The sequence below is a fragment of the Cyanistes caeruleus genome, chromosome Z (genome assembly GCF_971803275.1).
Source record: "Cyanistes caeruleus chromosome Z, bCyaCae1.hap1.1, whole genome shotgun sequence".
Lineage (NCBI taxonomy): Eukaryota > Metazoa > Chordata > Aves > Passeriformes > Paridae > Cyanistes > Cyanistes caeruleus.
Window position 1 is genome coordinate 16,821,104 of NC_141732.1, and position 22,764 is coordinate 16,843,867.

At 37.2% G+C, this 22,764-nt stretch overlaps 1 long non-coding RNA gene across 1 annotated transcript; it reads right to left on the bottom strand.

Moving 5' to 3' along the window:
• Window positions 1–1,596: 1,596 nt before the first annotated feature.
• Window positions 1,597–20,582, bottom strand: LOC111941675 (uncharacterized). The gene is made up of 4 exons (XR_002870194.2): window positions 20,397–20,582; window positions 5,245–5,391; window positions 3,966–4,027; window positions 1,597–2,222 (listed from the first exon to the last, which is right to left on the bottom strand). It is a non-coding gene; the product is annotated as an uncharacterized LOC111941675 (long non-coding RNA).
• Between the last annotated feature and the right edge of the window lie 2,182 nt (window positions 20,583–22,764).

Sequence of the window (22,764 nt, forward strand, 5' to 3'; positions counted from 1 at the left end):
GTGCACAGGCAGGTTTTTGGATACCAGGAATAAATTTCAGATCCTCAGTAAGTACTTCCTAGGATTTGACATGGGAGTCTGCTGCATTTTTTTAAACCCCAGACCAACAAAAGAGCCAACCAAACAACCAATGTGCACGTAACCAGCAATTCAGAATAGCAGATGGCAGGATGGGAAAAGCCTGTTTCCCTCTTTGTGGTTAACACTTGGAGCAGTCTAGGCTTCATTGCTTCTTGCTGCCTGCATAATGGTGGCCTTTGGGAGAACATCTAAATAAACTGTCTGTCTCTTGTCTATTTTTATCAGTAATTATTGTGATGTTTTCACAAGAAACATAGTACTCAGTGTCCAGTAAACACCAAAATTTAATCTTGTAAACGTATTTTATTAAAGAATTCACAATACAAGACATATTTCACAATCACCAATTCTTTCTGCTAATGGTTTAATGTAATATCCTTCACTAATTATCTCTTTAATGTGGCAGATGAATGGCAAGTGATTAGATGCATATCTATAACTCCTTGAAATACATTGGTCAGTTGAAATCAGCAGGTAAATCTCATGGCATGGCTCATCTTCCTTACTGGATAAAGCCATTTTGCAAACAACTTTGATGCCCAGATTGCACAATCATATTCACCTGATTTTACACATATTTTTTTCTGGAATAAATGTGACTATCATATAGCATACATTCAAAAGAGGAAAACCCCACGTTAAAAGGATAGTTGCTACCTTGACTTGTCCTTGAGCAAAGTATACTTCTGGATGGGCTTTTCCAAAGACCATCAAATCACTTGAATTCACCTAGTTAACTTCACTGTTTGGAATATCATTGCTCCATGCTATAGATCAAGGTACAGTCATATTCATTTGAATAGCTTTTTTGGATACCACTTCTACCACAAATGTGGCACATCTACTAAGCTCTGTTAGAAAACAGGGTAAAATGATGCTATCAGAAAAATATTATATTTTTTTTATATTTTTTATTATATTATTTTTTATATTTCTAACCCAATCTGGTAAGACCATGCACTGCTCTTTTTTCATTAGTGCAATTTACGATCCATTCGTAAACATTGAAGTTGCTTATTGCACAGATAACAATAATGTTAGTCTCCTTCATTTCTTTACAGCTAAATTAAAATTCTGATTTTAAAGTCTCATGCTATAGTAACTGATTTAGAATAAGGTTTCCATTTATGAAAAATTTAAACATGATGTTTAGTTTAATGTAGAGTTAAATAATGTTTTTACTGCATTACTATATATGGAAAAAACTTACATTACATCTGACTATAATTTCTTCTGCCAGTTTTTTTTTTCCCTTACATTTCCTGTCAGTACTGTGTCTAATATATATATGAAATAGATAGATACACAGAAGGTTGAATCAATAGACAAAGGGATTATGGTGAATCACTTTTGGACTTCAGTTTTTCTGGAGGAAAAGGGGATTTCTGCAAATTCAAGATTAATATATCAAAGATAACAGTCTTTGGAGAATTCTTTTGGGGGAAAAGGTGGTAAATACAATGTATAATATATTTGATGTAACATAAGCAAAAGATTATCTATACAATGCAGGAGATGCAGGAAAAAAAATCCTATGAAATATCAATTTGCTGGAAAATAAAACCAGAAAAAAACAGAAAAGAAAATTAAAAGAGAGGACTTTTGCAGGACTTAGAGTATTCCTTAGGATTTTAATGAACTGTTCAGAGTTTTAGAGAACAAGGTGTTGCAGAGGTATACTCAACTGGGAGCAAGATAGGCTGAGATTACTCTTCACCATGATAAAGTAGGAGTGAGACAATTGCAGTGGAATTACCCAAAGACAGCTACCTAATTGCTAAACTGGCAATTATTTTAGTTTCTTATGTTTCAGGAGATCCTTATGTAATAGCAAATACCAATAAAAAGCTATTTTTCATAAAAGTGATTTAAATTTTTCAAGCAATAAGAAACATAGTTGAAAATAAAGATTCCTTTAGGAACACTAATAAGCAGCCTCATTTTATTTCTGTTTTGTTTGTTCATTTTTCTTTTCTTTTGCCTTGTTCTTTTAAATTTTGTCTTTAAACCAGATCACAGGCTAGTCTTTGCTAGGAATAAAAGGTGTATCCAAATTCCCCAAAGTAAAATGTTGATTAAATCTTCCTGATGATTAGTGGCTTTGTTGTCCCCCATCATCTGTGCTGTAAATTCCACAAGCCCTAGGGATAGCAAATAATAGGCTTTCTTTAGCAACCCATCCAAATCAACAGTACAAAATGTCAATTAAATCCCCAGTTCCCTATTTTGCTTAGACTACCAGAACATATCTGGATTTCCTAGCACATGACAAAAAGCATCAGTCTTTCCTGGGTATGCAAGAAAAGGACCAAAGAACACCCTAGAAATATATACTGTCACTAAATTGTCTCATGTTATTTGACCACAAAACAACATGAATTAAAATGACAGAATAGCTACTAAAACACATGACGAAAAATAACACAAATTCTGCAGTACTCTGCATTTTATATGCATGAAAATATAACACTATATTGGAGAAGATGTTTTTTGTTTTTGGTTTTTTTTTAAATTTACTTCCTCCTGTCATCGAAGTAGAAAGTTAGATGAAAAAGAATAGTTTGCTTTTAAGGAAAAAAAAATAATCACCATTTTTACTTAAAAAAGCCAATGAACTCAGCAGCTTAGCATGTCCTTTGTGAATCAGAGGAGAAAGTCATCCTGTTGTAGCTGTTTAAACTCAAGGGTCAGATGACTGATAGAGTGCATTGTCTGGAGACTTTCACAGTTCAAGTTAATGCTATCAAACCCTTTAATTACACCAATATACAGCTGATAAGAGGCCCTAATGGCCCTTTCATATCAGTATGGTAACAAGGATGTGCACCATATATGGGAGCAAGATTGATACCTATATGACTTTGTTCTGATAACTTGACTTCCTGTCAAGTGATGCAATGCAGAAGCTTCTTCCAGCTTCTCACCTCTTTTCCTTTAGCATTTCACACTGCTAAGAAAAGTTCCAGATAGCTAGCAGTGTCTATAAACGTAAAAATATAACAGAGATCTACATGGAATTAACAGAAAAATGTGGCTTACTGAAGCATGATTTTCAGCAAAATATTAACCCTTAATCCTCTGTCAGCATACCTGCTGGATTGTCAAACCTTTTGTTTCATTTTCTCCAATTTGCTACTAACTTCAGTACAGAAACTAATATTTCTAGTAATTTCATCAGAACCGAGGTGTGAGCGCAGTACTGTAGCACTCAGCAATACAGATTTGCTGTTTACTCTGGTCATGCAACTTCTTGATGAAGGGAATTGTTCCTACATGTGCCCATACCTATACCTATACTTATACATATTATACATATACCTTTACTTTTGTCATTTATCTATTGTTTAGATTCATTTTCTTATCTTGAAACAGTCGTGTGAAGAATAAGTGTTGGACTACAGTATGAGCATAAAGTTTACATAAATACATTGCCTATTTAGCAGTTATGGGATGCAAACTGGTGAGCAGGAGTGCTCACTGCACCTCACTGGGAATATTCTTGTTGGAGACAAACTGTATTGTCCACTGGAGCAGGGAGTTTCACTCACAAACAGAACAAACTGTGGGTTTTGAGAAACGGAGATGTGTTATGAAGCAGAGTGATGCAGAGTCCTCAGGCAAGTGCAAAGGAGACCTGCTTTATTGCAAAAAAAAAGTCCTTTTTAAGCAGTTAGGCCTTTATCAGTTACATGGTTTTAAATCATAACAAACACAATTCAAACAACCATTATAAACCACCATGTGGACACGTAATGGTTGTACAACTTCTTTTTCTACCTCTAACTCAGCTGAGTCACTTTCCCATAGTCCCTTTCTACTTAGCCAAAGGAGCTAATCATGGCCTGAGCCATGATTTTACAAGGGTAACAAGGCCCTTATTTTACCTGTATGCAACAGAGATGCTTCTTTGAATGCCATATATGCCATTCTTGACATGTATGTGCTTCTGGAAGAGAAGAAAATCAATTCTATAGGAAACAGTAGTGACACTTCCCACTGCACCCCACTCACAAAATCGTAGTGAACACAGCATGTTCTGCACCTTCTGACTTCAGTCCATGAAAGCACATTCAGTGTCTGGTTTCAATGAAGCTGCTTTTTTTTTACTTTAATGACCAATACCACTGTATTGTGTATTGAATATATGTGTGTTGAAGAGCTCCTCTGGCTGGGGTCTTTGCATAGTGAAAATGCAGGTCTGGCACACTAAGTTTTTGTCATTGTGAGAAATGCAACAATTTAGAGGAAATATCCCTGTACAGATATGTGAAATGGAAAATCTCATCTCCTGCTGAATGACTGTAAGGCTTCTGACTGTTTGGGGAAGTAGCATGCAAAGTTGCTGGCATGCACATATAAAGTGAATTATTACTGTATTAAAAACTACTTTCTCTTAAACATTTGTTTCTCATCTGGCATCAAATAGAGTTTAATTGCAAGTTGTTTTATGCCGTTTTCAAAAAGATGCACAGGAGGTTCCTAAACTTCCCGTGTATACACATCTCATTATATCTCAGTAGGGTTCATGTTTGTACCACCTGCTCACTACTGGGAACACTTACCCTAATGTCTCTGCAACAAATTTTAGCACTGGGGTCCTTCTGACAGTGCAGTTGCAGTCTTCATTGCAATCTTTTTTTTGTGGGCAGTTTCCAAGAGGTTATGTTAAGAGAAAAAATACGTGAATTTCAATATTTTCTTTAATTTGAGAATATACAGACCGATTGTTTTGCTATTTTTACCTAATGAGAAAGAGCAGTAAAGTTCTCAGGTCAAAATCTGAATTATGGGTGGTTACCAGCTGTTTACAAAACTGAACAGCAGGAGCAAAACACCAGATTATTTATATGGCTAAAATATTGGCCTTCATGGACTGGCTGCCTCCTTCATGAGGATTTTCTAGCACTAATAGAGGTGTATAGGCTTTGTATTTTTAGGGCAGTTTTGTATACTGTACATGTTAATAATTCCAGGGTTTATATATGTTTAGCTCATTTACAATGTATTGCCAGGATTACTTGTTAGCCTGTAGGTCAAAACAGTGAGTTAAATCCCACATCAGGATTTGGGCTCAGACCCAAACTAATATTGCAGTGTAATGCTAGGAGAGCTGCATTGCTAGAAGAGATGCGGCTTGGGTAAGGTGTTGAATCAAGGTATCACCTGCATGGCTCTGATGATCAACCAAGTGAGAGTGAAGGACTTCCACGCTCTTTGCAGAAGGACAGTGAGATGTTTTTCTGGATCCATGGACACTTGAGCATCAGATTGTCACAACTTCCTGAAACGTCAGTTCTGTTTCATACTCATCTGGGAGAAAAAAATACAGTGTTATAGTGCAGCCAAAGACGATATTGTAGTTTACAGGCATGTGTTGAGGGTGAACATGATACTTTCTCCAAATTCCAGTTTCTCACATCTGGGAGCCTGTCTGGATTTTTACTTCCTTTCTTCCCAAAGCTGGAGATGTAGCAGCTGTATAGACAGGCTGAATCCAAGCCCTATTTTTGAATGTGTTTGTATGGAGCATATAGACTCTTTGCCTACTCTCCAGCTGAGTGTCCAGTGCAGAGTCTAACGAACTCTGGACTTGTTTCCATTTGTCTTCTCACCTCAGCTAGATCATCCAGGCCATATCTGTGCTTTACCTTTGCAGCATGTAATGCTGCTGCTACTGCTCTGGCAGTAGCAGAGATTTGGCTTTTGGTGAGCATATCTGTGTGCAGTTATCCCTTTGGCAAATTTTCTTGAGGAAGACAGATATTTGTAAAGCTATTTGGAAGACACAGCAGATATTTGTATCTCAGATATTTATATCTGGGAGAAAGGCTCTTCTCCGACGCAGATACTTCCTCCTTGCCAAACTCCAAACACTTGTTTCTGAAAGAGGTGTTAAAACTTCTCAAACTTTTCAGGAAAGCTCTGAAGTCTCTTTCATAATGGGAAGAATTAAAAAACCAAAGTGTAGGAACTGGGACTGGCTGCCCCAAAAGTGAAACCATTACTCACCTGCTCATCCCAGACAGAATATTCCTCTGTCTTCAAATAAAACTTCCACGGAAAATCTTAAAAATTCCTGTGGAAGGTGAATGAAACCTATTCATACAGCTTGAAGAAACCAAAACAAAAACTGGGCTAACACTACATTTTATTTATATTGAAGGAGATGCAATTCTTTGAGTTGCTTTTTAGATACCTCAATGTTTTTTTTTATAAGAATCATGTTTTTGAGGCAAGATTGCATGGTGGAAAACTGTCTTGTAGACCACTTGCCATCTGCTGGGATTGCCATGGCAGCTGGGGAGTTGCTTGCACTAAATCAGGAGTATTTGTGCAGTTTTGATGAGTTCTCAGTAAGTTGCAGCCACTCAAAAACTGTTTCCAATCCAGCTTGCTCTATACGGCCACCAACAGCTTCATGAGCTAATCTACAAACTATTGCTGTATCCAGAAAGCACCACAAAACGTTTTCTAGCAATTTCTTCTGCTGATCTCATCTCTTCTGCAATTTTTCTGGATCATCCTATCTTTAACATAAATTGTACAGTCCCACAAAGAGATAATGTATCAGATCACTGCTATTAGAGAAAAAAAAAATGTTGCCAAGGTTCCCTGCAATTTGTTTTTTCCTTCTGAGTGTCACATTATCTGTAGCCCTTATTACTTTCACCAGACTTATCTGCATGGGCCATGCATTTGTTTTTTTCTCTCCCTCCCACCTACTTGATACTGAAGCTGTTACCTGTCACCCTTCCTCAAGTGAGGAGTAAGAGGCTGTTGCTCTGTGATCAGCTGGCAGGGGTCAGAGGAGGAATGCAACAGTCCTCTGGGTAGGAGCTACTTGAGTCATCCCACCTCAGAGGTGCTGTTTGAATTAAAGTTCTATATTTGCCATCATGTGTAAAAATTCTTGGTGGCATAAGAGAAACATATTGTTAATTAATTGCAGTCTGAAACACATGTCAATCAAATGTGTTTGCGGCTAGTAATCTTCATGCTAATCACTTTCTCAAACAACACCCCAGTCCATCTGAATTATGTCTAAATTAATCTAAGCAAATCTGTACATCTTCCTTTAACATAAAGTAGTAATAGTGTGTGTTCGTTTGTACACAGACAGATAGACTGTCTTAGACAACTAAAGAATCACTTGAGATTTTTCTCTGACTAAATCAAAATTTTCAGTTTTGAAAAATTGTTAATAACTTCTCTATCATTTTTATATATATATGTTTAAATCTTATATATGTTTGTACATGTCTGGAAGATAAAATATACAGAACTAACTTTAGATGGTATGATCATTACAGTACTCTTCATCTGGAAGGCTAGGCTACTGGAGAGCTTTCAGAATAGTGAAATTTATTGTTCTGTGATCTCTGACGTGTTTCAGCATTTTACTGGACTCTCAAAAGGGATCATCTGGCTTTAATGAGTCATCCACTCCTAACTGTTTGGATCCAAGATGATCTGTGAATGAACCACTGACCAAAGTGCAAGATCTTAACTAGATTTTATTAATGCCAAAACAACTTACATATAGGACTTAGCCCTGAAACAATTGATAACTAGGGCACCAGCTTGTTGATATGCTGAGAAACATTGATAGTTAAATGACCTGGACATCAGCCCAAACAGTAAGCAAATAAATGTAGTACTTCCAGAAGAAAAGCTACACATTTTTCTGTAGAGGTGATCCATACCCTGTGCTTTGCCTGTGATCCATCTCTGGTGCATCCTTTCAGAGCCTACCTTTCATTGAAATTGTCTCCTATGAAGGAGAGTTCCTAGAATGCTATTGAAAAGTGACCTCTGCCTCTATGAAAAGCAAAACTAATCAAATCAGATCCCTTTAAAAATAATGAATACAGGCAAAGAGAACACAGCAATTTTGGCAGAGCTCTCTAGTTTTTCAATCATAATTGTGATCAAGACCTGTCAACATAGGCTGTGGTCTTGTTCTTTTGCTCTAGAAAGGCTTGTGTGTTTACAAATTAACCTCTGAAGAAACCACACTCAGCATTCACCTGAAGTTAATTCTTCACTTGAAGATCTAGTTTATCTAAACTAGAAAGACAAACTGTATTTGATTTCAGGATCAATATGGCAGAAATCCCAGAGCTATCCACCCATATGGTAACAGCATATGTGTTCATTGAGCTACACTCCCTTATTCCAACTCCACTAGGAAAAAACTGTCTTTTCCCCATTTGCTCTCTCCAGGATTAAGCCAAAGTCTATGAAAGTCTTTAGAAATATTTGCACTGATTTCAGAAAGCTCTGGATGGTGCCTTCCAGCTTCCAGTCCCTCCTGTCATCATTGCTATAATGACCAGCCAAAGCTTAATATTCCTCCCACTGATGTCTTCAGGAGATGGCTATTCCAGCTTGTCCAGACAGCAGAAGTGGATTTCTAGAGCTTTTTTTTCAACTTACAGACCTTCTTTCTCGTGATAACAAATACTAGAAGTGGGTTAATTTGTCTGAAAATTGATGTGCAATTTTGTCTTTCCAGCATGCTTTGCATGATTTAAACAGAGGAAGACTCTCTGTTCTTTCAGATGAAGGACACACATTGTCTGGGATGCCAGCAGTTGTGCACTGTATCACAGTGCTGGTACCACAGCTTTGGTCTCCCCCCATGCCTATATGCAGCAAGAGCATTGTTATGGAACAGGTTAGGCCCTGTAAAGTAAGAGCTCTAAACCCCTTCCCTCCCTCATCCAAATTTGCTAACACTGTGTAAAGATGGGTAAAACACAGGTTTTGTTCATAATGTAGAGGAAAGTGTTTCTGCACCTGGAGGAAAACTTTTAAAGAGCACTCACTCCTGATCTTTTAGACCTAAATTACAATCAAACATCAAGAGCTTCTCCAAGATCACAGCAACCTCGATGGTCTGTACAGGCCTGTGCTTAGTGCAGTCTTCCTTTGCCCACATGGAGAAGAATCTTTCATCTTCCTTTTATATACAGGCTATATGTAGATATGTTTTGATAAGTTAGTAGATGGAGCTTTTCACTAAGCAATGCACTCAAAATTTATGAATGCTCTTAATTTTTCTGTTTAAACAGGCGATTCCAGTGAGTCGTCCTCCAAAGTACTTTCCAAAGATGTAATACTTAGTCCCAACACAAAAGTAAAACAAGAAATTTCATCTTTTTCTACAAATTTCTTCCTGACTTAACAGCGATGCCTGTAAAAGTTTTCTCTTTTCCCAGAAAAAAATGTCCAAAATTTTCAGTTTACCTTTGCAGAGACACCTTGCTATATCAATAATTTGAATTGCAACTGCAAGGCAAGTGATGGCTAGCTATGCAGTTGCTGAGGCAGCTCACAAAACTATACTGTAATAAGAGGAAATATCCCCTATAGCATTTACAGAAATTTTATTAGGATGGTTGAATGCTATGGAGTGGAAAAAGAATATCTGGAGGAAAAGGAACAGAATCTGAGAATTTGATGAAAACCAATTTTTTTTTATGGTATGTGTTCTAAAGATGCCATACCTGGGTTTTGAATCCATCTTTCTCTCACTCACGTTTTTTTTTTTTTCTTTTTTTTTTTCTTTTTTAAGTAAAAACCATAATATTTCACGTTTGGAATAATTCCTGAGTTTTGGGAACAAATTATTAAAACTGAGCATATGGAGGTCTTAAAGTAGAACCTTATGGGAAGGGCGAGAAAAAAACCCAGTTGATCAAGGCTGTTCTGTAGCATCATAAACTAAAATAAAATATTGCAAAATCCTGATTAAATAAGATTTTTGTTCCTCTAGGGATCTTTTCTGTCCTCAATTTTCAAGTTTATTTCATGAAATAAGTGAAGATTACATAGGAATTGCATTATTCCACCTTTATGCTGCTTGCAGCTCTTTATGTGTTTTTTTCTATCTTACTTTAGAATATGGAAGATTTATCTTTCTTTTTTTTTTTGTGATATTCTGAGAAGTCTGCAATGATAGTTATAGATAAATTTATTTTACATTTATTACCTTCTCAGAAGACTTAAGATAGGGTGTTAAATTTTAATAGTCAAATATCTCTCTCTCCCTGTGTGAACCTTACATTTGCCCATAAGAGACAAAGGCTAGGCTTTGAGTCCAGGTCCTCAAAATATTTGGGCACACTCAGCTCCCAGTGTGCTCTGGGGGTAAGTGCACTACAAATGCTTCCTCTAAGAATATGCTCCAGATTTTTTTTCTTGCAAGGTATGAACATGCTCTGATCAAATGCTGTGTGATGGTATTGATATTGCTTAAGCACAGGCAAAAGCACAATAGCCTCTAAGGTCTGAATAAGCACCTTACTCTCCCTGAGTTTTTTCAGCCTGAGTTTCCTATGTAAATGTTGATTGCTTTCATTACAGGCTCTTCTACTCCAAGCCAGCATCTTGAAATCAAGCATTAAGCTCTTAACACAGCTTGTTCAGTCTCTGTATGTTAATAGGATCATGTATGATTTACCAAGCATGAGCTGTGGTTGCAGTGAAAAAGGTTTCTTAAGGAAAAAAAGGGAAAGGTGAGGTAAATGGGAAAAGAGTTAACAAACTTAGGCCTTTAAAGTCTCATCTTTCCTCCACATGCAGATTCTTAGATGATGCAATATGTATTGCATTTAAACCTTTGAGCACTCACTCCATCAGTGATTCTGATTTATAATGGAAAGCTTTGTCCTGAACTGCAATTATCAGCCTACTGTGGTAAAATGATCCTGTAAGAGATCACTTTTGTGGTGATGAGTGACAGGTCCCAAGGGAATTGCCTGAAATTGTGTCAAGGGAGGTTTCCATTGGATATTAAAAAAAAGGTTTTTCACCCAGAGGGAACAGATTCCCCAGGGAAATGCTCAAAACACCAAGACTGAAAGAGGTCAAGTGTTTAGACACTGCTCTGAGGCATATATTGTGATTCTTGGTGTGTCCAGTGCAGGTCCAGGAGGGGGACTCAATGATCTTTGTGGGTCCTGACCACTGAGCTTATCACCATGATTCTGTGATTGATTGGATCTAGAGAAAATTAGATAAACAGAATACCCAGAAGTGTCTAGAAAAGCTCTATATCCTGTTAGAGACTCCTGAATTCTTTGTTCACTCTGATTTCCATGTGAAGTCCATCTCCACTTAAGATGACAGGGACAGGTGGAAAAGGCATCCTTCCAACATGTGCTTTCAAAAAACATTTGTTTTATTCCATCAGTGACAGTTTCAACAGCATTTTAGTCATGTATTTCCTATTTCTTTAACAGAAAAAGTTCATATGAAAGAAAGAAACTGTCAGATCAGTGTGTCAGTACTTGATTATTCACCTATGCTCATTTAGGTAACTGAGTCAAGCCTTCACAGCGTTTTTAAGGGTTTGGTTGTCAGTTACACAACCACCAGCTTGCAAGCCTTAGATAAATTTACGTTATGAATTTGTAATCCTGTGAAAAATCAGATGTGCACATACGTTTGTGTTGTAGGGTATAAATGCAGTTTCTTCCCCTCCCCAACAGCTCTTTGTGCCATCTTTCCAATTTTAATTGATATCACGGAAATCAAAGAAAGACCACAGTGAATCAGCAGTGTTGACAATGTGCCAGGGTGTTTAGAAAATAGGCATAGCTAGGGAAGAAGAACATGTCAAAATACATTTGGAACATATTGGAATATGTTATGAAATAAAATGTGTTTACCTTTTTGAATGACGGTATTGGGTAGTGCTGGCGACGCTTAGGAGGAGGAGGGAGTGGGTGACAGAGCCCTAGAATGGACCACATTCCTGGTTTTTTATGCAAGATACGAATACTCAGAGAAGGAATACGACACAATATGACAAATCACTTCTCTAATTCATTGGACTTGTCAAACAAATTAACTTCTCTGGTGGTAGCGGTAGTGGGAACATTAGTATGATCAAAATGCTGGTGGCTGCCTAAGTTCTGCTATCACATAGTTTAACCAGGCTTAGACAAGTTTAGACATCTGAGTGCTAAAAATACTGGAAGATAGTAACATCTGCTATGAAGCAAAACATGTGATGATCCTACCACTGGTAGCAGTGAACTAAGACATTTAGTGTGGTGAGCAAAAAGACATCTTAGGCACATACTTACACACGAGTGTAATGTAAATGTGTAAATGTAATGTAAAGTTGAATGAGAGGCAAAGGAGCTCCCCCACTCCCCCACTCCCTCACTGTCCCACTCCCTGCCACCAGCACGCCCCTCCATAAAAACCCGACAGACAAACAAAGGAAAAAAAATACTGAAACACTTCCCACAGGAATGCCATTACAATTTTTTTTCTGTACTAATAAGGTGTCACTAAAAGCACCTGAGACATTACAGCAATAAAGAATTTTGCTTGATTTTAGGAATACTCCTTTGACACAAACCACTTGTCATCTTTTCTTCCCACCTACATCAATTTTTGATATTTACCATCAGGGAAAGAGAATAAGGGAAAGATAAAAGTCTTTGTTTCAGGCTGTCATTAAATAACCCTCAATGTCAGCCATTTTATAACCCAGTTAGCCTTTTCCTACACTGAATAAGCATTAAAAACCTCTGTTAAACTTTGTGATATTTTCTTCCATTTTCCTGTGGCTTCATTCGTTTGCATAATTTGTCCACACTGAATCTGGTTTTAAGAGCTCTTAACCTTTTAATAAACTTTTGTCTTGTTATTGTCTTATCTCCCTAATTCATCGTCTGTCATTTTTTGTAAGCTGATCCACTATTTGCAGAGAGTAGCACACTGGAAAACACACTCTGGTTGAAAATAGATATGCTAAATAAAACCCATTATTTCTGTAAACACTGATACATAATATTACTTATCTCTCTCTGTGTCTCTGCTATATTACCCCCACTGCAATTTTTTTATCCTTATTCTATATATATGGATAACAGAAATTATTATATTTTAAAATATTTTGACATTTACACCAGTTTAATCTATTTTTCACATGATTTGCTCATGCATCTTGATCCATAGATTTCTGTAATAAGTCATTGTGGGATTTGGCAAGACATAGAGCTCAGTCATAAAGGTATGCCCATTTCTGAGCTTCAAAAAGGTACAGAGCTGCTAAATACTGCTTTATTGCACACCACTATGACCTCAAAAGTCATACTTGGATGTCAGCAGCTTCTCTCATCCGAGTTGGGAACACAGAAGGTGAATCTCATTCTTGCAGTATCTGACATAAAATATACCAACTGTTGTTTTTCTGAGAACAAAAATTGAGCAAACGCCTTCTTGCAGACTTAAATACAAATTTCTTTGTGAGCAATGAAAGCAAAAGATATTGCTTTGATCTGAGGAACAGATGAAGACAGGGATGAAAATGGGGCTCTGATACAGGCAATGGAGAAATAGAGGACTGAACCTATTTTCAACACTGGAGGAAGGGAAGTACCACAAAATTTAATACTGCCCTTTCTAGAGTCCTAGGTTTATTTAATTGAATTTATTTCATCAAATTTAAATTTGGGCACAAGCAACTAGAATTTGGGACTAAGTGGGGTAGTAGGGGAATGTCCTGGTCTCCACAGCCAGCCCTCTCTGTCTCTGACAAACCACTCAGGGCATTGAAATACTGGAGTACAAATAACCAAAATAAGTAATGGTATAATTATTTTACACAAATTAAAAATGTTGCTTTCCCCCTTAGAGCAACCTGAAAATAGGACGATTCATTGGTTAAATTTTAATGGAACAATCAAAGAGCAGTTAATTCCCCAGCATGGGGTACCCTCAGTGGGCAATTACAGGGTTAGGAATGCTTTGTCTCTGCTTTGACCTGATTGGTGTAAAGTCCCTTGATGGTTTGTAATGTTTGTTAAATTGGCAACAGTCTGTACTTGGATAAACCTTTTTAGCCAAAAATAATAGACAGTTTGGTTGCCAGTTTTAATGCTCATATGTTGTAATCAGCAGGGTTATTTTTTTTCCTTTTTATATCAGTGTTTTGGAGGTTAATCTCTGTTATCATCATCTTAAACTTGCTCTTATTCTTATCAGTTATATTTAGTGGCAGATTGCAAGCTTTACTTATTATCTTGTTAAATCAGTAGGTGAAAGCCTTTCAAGGCATTTCTTTTTAAACATCTTTTATTAATGTTAATATGCCAGATGGGACAAATTAAAATGGTTCTGTTCTTCATGCTGCCACTACCCACAATTTTACTGCATTGTTTGCTGTTTAAGGAAGCATATGAAAATGATAGGTACAGAACTTCTATAATAAAAGTTCAGAAAATGGTAGTATAACCTCTCTGGAAAAATGTTTTGGGTTTTTTTGAGTTGAATTCATACATTAAAAAATATGTAAATTCTGTGTATGCAGCTGGTTTGATCTTATTATAGCTGAGTTCAAGGCTGTCTTGATCAGAATAGAGTGGCAATATACCTTTTCTTTACTCATATTGGGGATCAAAAGACAACTTCAATACCTTTATCATCACCTGTCATGGGTGCTATTGCCCTTGTCATCTCTGTGGCATTATGTATGGGTGCCAGCAGTCCCACAGATCACACAGACAATGAAGCTTTCCATGGTCCCCTGGGCTAGGTCCCTAAGAAAGACAGCTGTAAAAATGCCTTTGGAAGTCACCAGTGTGTTATTGAAAGCGCCTTCCCGGGTAACCCCACATAATTTTGTTGATTGGTAAGGCACTCCGGGGACAAAATTCTTTGTTTTGTGTGGGTTTGCTTAGTACACAACCACTGATGGAGAACATAAATAATAGTGCTTTTACTAACAGCAACAATTAAACAATAAAAACAAAATCAAGTAATTAATAGGCAGATGTCTCCTTTTATTTCCAGTCCTGCTGCAATGTCTTTATGGGACAAATGGGTCCCTTTGCTGATTTAAGTGAGATTTGACTTTTATAACCAGTGATCTTTTATCCCAACAGCAGAATGGCAGTCTGTATATTTGTGCTTTTCCCCATAATGATTTGTTGTATTGTTTTTATGAGACAATGTCCAGGAGCCCAGTGGGGCTTCCTGAGTTTGCATGGAGCGCCCAAGAATTACTTTACACACTCCAGAGGTGACATCTGCCATTAAACAAAAAATCTGGCCCAGGTATGTCAAATCTGTAGGTTACTGTTGTTTGGGAATTCCCTGTCAATAGTGAGTTCATTATATTTCCTGCACTTCATCAAACTTCACTTAGAGACTGCTAAGTTGAGAAGACAACATGTTAAATGAATGTAGTCAAAGTCTGTAGAGAAAAGAGTTTTGTCTATGAAGGAATAGTGGAGAGTGTCTAGGGAATAGCCTTTCATCTACTTTTACCATAAATCTAATATTAAAACCAACTCAGTTTCTTTATGTATCAGTACCAACTAGAGTGATTTTAGTTTTCTCTCACCACTGTTACTTCAGGCTACATACTGAATCTGATGTGCATGAAAATCACTTAGAATGAATATAATAGAAAATTAAAGCAGTGCTGAAATATACTTAGCTATTAGAATTCAAGTAGGAAATGTTAGGATCCACCCATTTAAAATGTATCCACATATTATAAATTGCTGTAAACAATTTGTATTTTTGTAAAAAAAACATAGTATTGTTTAACTTGTGTTGTGGCAATTCCAAGGCTGTTTTTCCCTGTAAGCCAAAGATCCCTCTTTGTAAGCCACAGTAGGAAAAAAAACCCCTCAAAACTGCTATACTTGTTATCACTAGAGATAAATAATGTACATATAAATGCCTATGCCTATATTATATATAAATATATATATGTGTGTGTGTGTGTGTGTGCTTATGTGCATGTGTGCACATGTAATTATATATATTGTGTCTAGTTATGCACATCCTCTTCCTTTTGTATGGTAAGGATTTTGACTAAACATAGGGTGCAAATCAAGGTTGAAGGAAACCACAAATATAGCAGGATGACTGGAGTTTTAAATAGGAGAGATGGCAATTGTGCAAGATTCTGTGCAGGATTTGTGTTTGCCACATACCTCAGAACTGCAGATGGAAGCATGAAAAGCAGACTAGAAGAGTCTCCAATCCTAAAAAGGCCTGCCATAATTTCCTAGGCTCCATTGACCACAGGACATTGTGCCTTTCCCTGTCTGGCATGTTCTTAATGGAGGAAAGGGTGCAAAAAGGGAAATAGCATCCGTCCCAGGGATCATTTCAGATTCTGTACCATTAATGAATAAGTGAACACTGTAGTAGAACTGCTCTGAATGAAACAAAAATATATTTCTTTAGCATTTCCCCCCAAAACTTTTTCTCAAAATGTTTTAATTAATTAAGGAAAAGGTTTCTTTCTTAATATCTTTCTACATTTTTTTCATTCCATATTAATTTGTTTCCACTAGAAACAGGAGGAGAACTGGTAAAGTATCACAATTTTTTTTTAATTTTTTTTTTTTTTTACAGTGGATGAGCCTGCAAAGGTTTACGAATACTAACAATTACACCTCAATTCTTGTCAGACTCCACCAGATCTGATTAATAGCAAAGTATTTATCTGATAAAGTGGAATTTATAGAACTTGTGAAATTTACTTTCCAGAGCCAGGTAAACAGTTCTAAATTTAACTTCAGTTCATGTTCAGCTGCAGAAAGCTCTGGACATGTTGCCATAAACTTCAAAAAATAAGATAAAATGTAACACTTTTTATTATTTATTATTATTGTGATTGTTATCATAAACATGTAATATATAGTCACTTAACTAACATAATTTAATTTAATTTGCCTGTTTCATCATTAGAGACCCCAAAATGATCTTGAAAGATGAGCTATCACTTTGTTTCTGCACATAATATTTAGATTCCATGTAAAATATGAAAATGTTTCAGATGGAGCACAGACTTAAGGTATAGAGTGTTTGCACAAATACTTCAGGTACAAGAGTGTTTGTAAATTAAATACACATTACATGTGACACTGAAAATAGACCAGAATGCATAGGAATTTCAGTCAGAGAAGACTACAAAGACCATCTAATCTGCCTAGAGGTGATGGTGTTTTACCTCATAATCCATTCCCAAAATATACAAGAAAGATGGTGAATATCTTTCAAAATATATTTTGACTCAGAAACATCATATGACAGTGAGCATTTCATTTGTCGTACCTATTATTAAATAACTGGAAAAGAAAATGCATCTTCTGCTCTGAACAGATTTTGGTGACAGGCGTCTTGTCATGTCTTCCCTAGATTGAAAAGCCCTTCCTGACATTTTTTTGTATGGACTTTGCTCCTTAACCTTCTGTTTGCTAAGATGGGTAGACTGAGCTCCCTCAACCTTTCCTCATGAGGCACGTTTATGTATGTTCATTTCTAAATGACAGCAGCACAGAAATGAATGTTTCTTCTAGGAATCCTCCCACCGAGGCAGACACATCTCAAAATTCAGCGCCTTGGCGGCTTGACTGCTATGACAGTACAGATGACTTAGTTTTTTGCTGGCTGAGAAGATCTATCTTAATTAAGATAAAAATAGTAAATTGTCTAAATATTGAGCACATGTAGAAGAATATATAAGTCATTGACTAATACATGCTTTTGAAAGCCTAGATTAATGTTTAAAATGTTTCTTTAATTAAAATCAGCACAAAATCTTGAACTTATAAATAATATTATTAGGAAGGGTCTTTGTTTTATTTTCTTTCCCCTCACGACATTTCTTCTTTTTTTTTTTTTTTTTTTTTTTCCATTGTGGTTGTCGTTTTCTCATTATGGGTGAGCTTTTTTTGGCAAGTTTTCTGACAAATACAATTATATAATTATATGATACCCAGCACGGGGCTTGATAAGACAGTGCTTGAGAGGACAGGGAGGGATGCTGTACAAGGTTGACATGAAGACATCTCTGCAAACACTTGGGGACAGAGTTTGCCTCTGGGAAGTGTTACTCACAGAGGTTTGTATATTACCACAGGCCACAGTATGAGGAACTCTGTTATCTTCTGGCTTTAACAGCCTTGGGCTGTGCCTTTTCCTCTCTTCACCTTATGTTTCACCAATATTAAAGGCAGAGAGGTTTTCAAGTGGTGCATGATTCAACCAAACTCAAACCCTTGAGTCTGGGCTTCGTAGTGCTGCTATAAGATGAATGATAATTAAACAGGAAATCAGTGGGAGGAGTAAGAATAGCTAATGCCTTAACCAGTGAGAGAAGCTTGGGAGGTGGATGGAGGTGGATGGAGTGATGGGAAGAGTTATTATTATGAGCATTCAGCCTTTCTCATCATTTTCACATGTCCACTAAAAATATATCAAACAAATGGCTTCTAACTGTAGTTGGAAGTGTGTGTGAGGTACAGGCTTGCACTTTTTAGGAGTATATCACTTCTAAGATTGTGAAACTGTTAGCTGTTCAGCAAGTTGTTTCCCTTATGTATAAAGCCCACAGATGCACAAAGGAGGTGAATAGAATCCTACCTAATTTTTTTTGCATGGCAACTCACCAAAAACATATGGGGAATCAGAATAGTCTTCTTTCTTCTCTTCTATATTCATGGAAGGTAAACCAAAGCATTGCCCTTAGTGTTTGTGATGATGCAGTCATTCGGCAAGCAACAGGCTGTCTGAAGCTGTGTGCATTTTTTTCCAGTTTCAGTTCACACAATTGTGAGTTTCGTTTTGAGTTTCATATGAACTAAGAAACTCAAAGCAAAACTCAGCTGGAACATTTCTTTCTCGGTTTATGCTGGAATGTATGCAAAACCAGAGAAAGACATAATTTTTCACTCAAAATTAACTTGTTCCAGGTTTGAAATAAATTTAGCTTAGATTTAGCACCTATAGAACTTTTCAGTCAACCAAATTTGCCTTTTTTTTTTTTAACTTGGGACACTCTATTGATGGCTAGTTAATATCCATATAAGATTAAAATTGACGCATATAGAATTATTCTAATATGGCTGCTAAGCATAACAGTAAATGTGTGAGAAAATTTTCTTCTGTATGGAGAAGAAAAAACCCCAGATGTGAAAAAAACCCACTAAATGTGTTTGCACCAGCTTGTTTTGTTCACTTTGAGGAACTGGGATTTTTCTGTTGTTTGGAACTCTACTCCACAATGCACATCCTTAATCCATATGCAAAAATTCCAGAAGGAACCCCTAATTTCATTGTCTTATTTTGCATAAATGAGTTTTGAGACATGAATGTGGCATGAATCACTGTTGAGCTGCCAGCTTTCAAAATCTACTGAGCAGAAATCAAACAAAGATTTTATGTGCCACTGCTCCTTTGGTAAATTTGAAAAGAAGCTGAAACTGGTATTCAGGGTCTTGGTTAGGAAACAATTTTCCTCAGAACTATTGTTTTTTTACCTTTGCCACTACTTTGTAGAAAAAAAAAAAGCCTTTAAATATATGGATTTTCTACTTTCATCTGAATCTTGATGCTCTTAGTGGAATCTCATTTCATACAAATACGAATTTCAGGAGAATCAAATTTCAAGCCATTATGCATAGAAATGAAACAGGGAGATTACCCAGGGAATAAAACCAGCATATAATATATGTAGTATACCTTCAATTGTGATGTACCACTGGTAGAAAAGATTTGAATATAGAGATTGATGCATTTATGGCTTCCAGGATACCTTTTTCTATATTTTCTTATGCCTCAATTTAGTAAGATTTTTATTTACAAAAGATCTTAAAGAAACACTTTTTATATCTTCATCTCAGCTTGCTCTGAGGTACAATAATAAATAAAATTTATAGAACAACCAGTTTTAATAAAATAAGATACAAAGAGAAAACAACCAAACATTTTCTTCCTTGACTATGTTCTTCAGAAAAAAACCAAAGATTACTTATTTCTATCTGCATTTCAGTGGTTTTATGAGTTTAGCAACTCTGGGCAATGTTAGGCACAGATTGCAACCCATGGAGCAACACTAGATTTCTAGAGGAAAATGGAATTTCATCAGGGTGTGATGAAGGATCACATATTAAAGACTCATTCTGAGTTTCATGATATCTTGCAATGAAAGCTTAAAGCTCAGGTGGTAGCATCTAGATGTGTTTGGGTGTGCTAGCAGCCTGAAGTTCTCTTCAGAGAGCGGCCTACTGCCTAGTCACTGTGTTCTCCAGCATTCACAGCTTCAGCAGCATCCAGTACCTCAGACACCCCTTGCACAGTGGCAAAAACGCTGGGACTGTACAATATAGTTAAGGAGAAAAACGAGACAAAGGCAAAAAATTCAATGCCTCCCCCAGAATAAACCAACAGAAAAACCTCCAAACTGACAATCCAAACAACCCCCAAAACTCCAAACTGACAATCCCAACAAACCAAGCCAAAGTAAAAGAAAAAAGTCAGAGTATACCAACACGAATGAAGGTGTTGTGACTGTGCTGCTAGTGAAGAAAGCTGATTTCAGGACCCAGCAATCCACGCTGGCAAAGACTTGAAGACTGTGGAAGCAGTGCTTTCAATATCTGTCAGAAAGTGCACTCTCCTAGCACTATATTGCCAATAATTGGAGCAGATTGGCAGAACGAGCCGAGCAAAATCAGGCAGATCCTCTGGGTGCACAAGCATATGTGTATCAGAATGACAGGCTCCAATAAACCCTAAATAATCAATATCCACTAATTCTTAATTATCTCATTCTGCTGATGTAGTATGAGAGATATATCAAGAAACCGCCTTCCACATGCATTCATTAGGAATTCAGATTTAGTAGCTGGTGGTGATGTTAGGATAATTAGCAGCAAAAAAAAAAATGGAAGAAATGTTGGTTGCTATAGCAACCTGTTCATCATGATCTACAGCATAAACACCCAGATTAATTTACAAGATGCCAGGTAGATATACGCTTGGCTGACTGGGGTACACACAGACACCACCTTATTTGCTTTTATTAAGGCTTAATCATCAACATTAGAGCTTTCAAAGTATGTGTGCTATCACTGTCAATCATAGAGGAGCTAGATGCTTTTAGGGCCAAATCCACCAGCACAGTCTCTTTGCACATCTCTCTGTTCTGCAGGGAAGGAGGAGGAAGAATAATATTCCTCCACACACCCTATGAAGCTACCACAGGGTCCCTGGAGCTGAGATCACTGCTATGTGTGGTAAAAGTCATATTCTCCCTCTGTAGAGACTCAGACCCATTTCCTTGAGTCTTAATGACAATTTTCCCTAGAGAGCCCTTGGTGAAAGAGCCCTGCCCATGAAGCAGCCTTTGTTGCTGTACAGTGACACAGGATGTACAAGTGAGGATGGCTGTCTTGATGGGCTTATATACTTCATGTAATCCGAGACTCCAGAAAGCTGCCACCCTATTGGAGAAGTACATTGTATTTGGTAAAACTGCAACGTAGACATTTGAAGCACTGGAGGTGATGGGACAAGGAGCTAACATCATGTCATGATGAAGTGTGCAAAAAACCCAGAGGAAACATGAAGGGAGAAGAATCAGTGCACACTGGTAACTAAAGCAGAGCTGTCCCTCCAAAGTGGAGTTTAATAATGATTTATAATAAATAATAGAAAAGTTTATAGGCATACTGTAAATAGACAAAAACAAACTGCTGGAGTCTCTCTGTCACTACTTTTCTCCTGCTAGTGAGGAAAACCTTCACATCCCAACCTCTTGTTACCTCTTTACAGAAAAATCTTCGGCTTTCGTGCTGCAATAAGTTTTGCGTAGATTTCCCCAGAACTGGCATCTTTTGGCTACTTTGGGTTGCATGTTGCCTCAACAGCCTTGCCTCCCAAATTTTGTGTTTCTGCTGTGGATCCAGACCAGGATCTCATGGCACTGCCTTCCCTGGGGCCCTGCAGCTGTTTGTGCAGCTTTGTGGAGAGACGCTGTGCAACTGGTTCAGCTGTGTGGCTGTGAGGCTGCCCGGAGCCGCAGCATCACACATAGAGCCTCAGAGGTTTCAGGCAGGATAACTTAATGGAGTTAGCACTGCTAGAGGAGTCAAAACTCTTCTTATTGACCCCTTTAGTCCTCCCTTTCACTAGTCCATCCACAGGAGTTAAGTACAGTCATTCCTTTTAGGATTTTTTTTCTGACACACTCCTAGAAAATACCAGCTCCATTCAACTAAGGGCATCAGAGAATGTTTTCAACGAGCCAGGAAAGATATGGAAAATGTGAAAGGAAGGAGACCCAGGTAGGAGTGAAGAATAAAATTCATGGGTAGTAGAATAGGTAGGTAAATATCATCCAACTAAAAAGAAAAAAAAGATAGGTTTTATGTTTCTGAGTCATCTTTATCTTACAAGGCACATGTTTCACTCTCTACTGGCCCCAAAGCTGCTAACACCTACACTGAAATTTGACCATGTTGAAATGAAGAAAAGTTTTGCCTTTTACTTTCGCCAACAGCAAATTTTAAAGATTTAGTAACAACAGTAAAATTTTAAAGATTTAAAGAGAAAAGGCACCATGGGACAAGAAAAACCAACCAACCAAAAGCCAGGAAACAACTACACAAAGCATATCCAATCTTCTGTGACCACTTTCCTTTCTGAGAGCCATCATAGCAATGTAGGACCTCCAAGCAACATATTGCATATGCCCACCTGAGCTGCTGAATAAAATGCCATGTATAGAAAAACCACCTTTGTAGAAAAATGTAAAAATGTCCATCTGTTCAGCACAAGCAGTTTGATGTATTATACTGGCCACAGTCTACTTTAGCTGTCCATATATTGTGTAATATTGACTTGGTCTATTTTTTT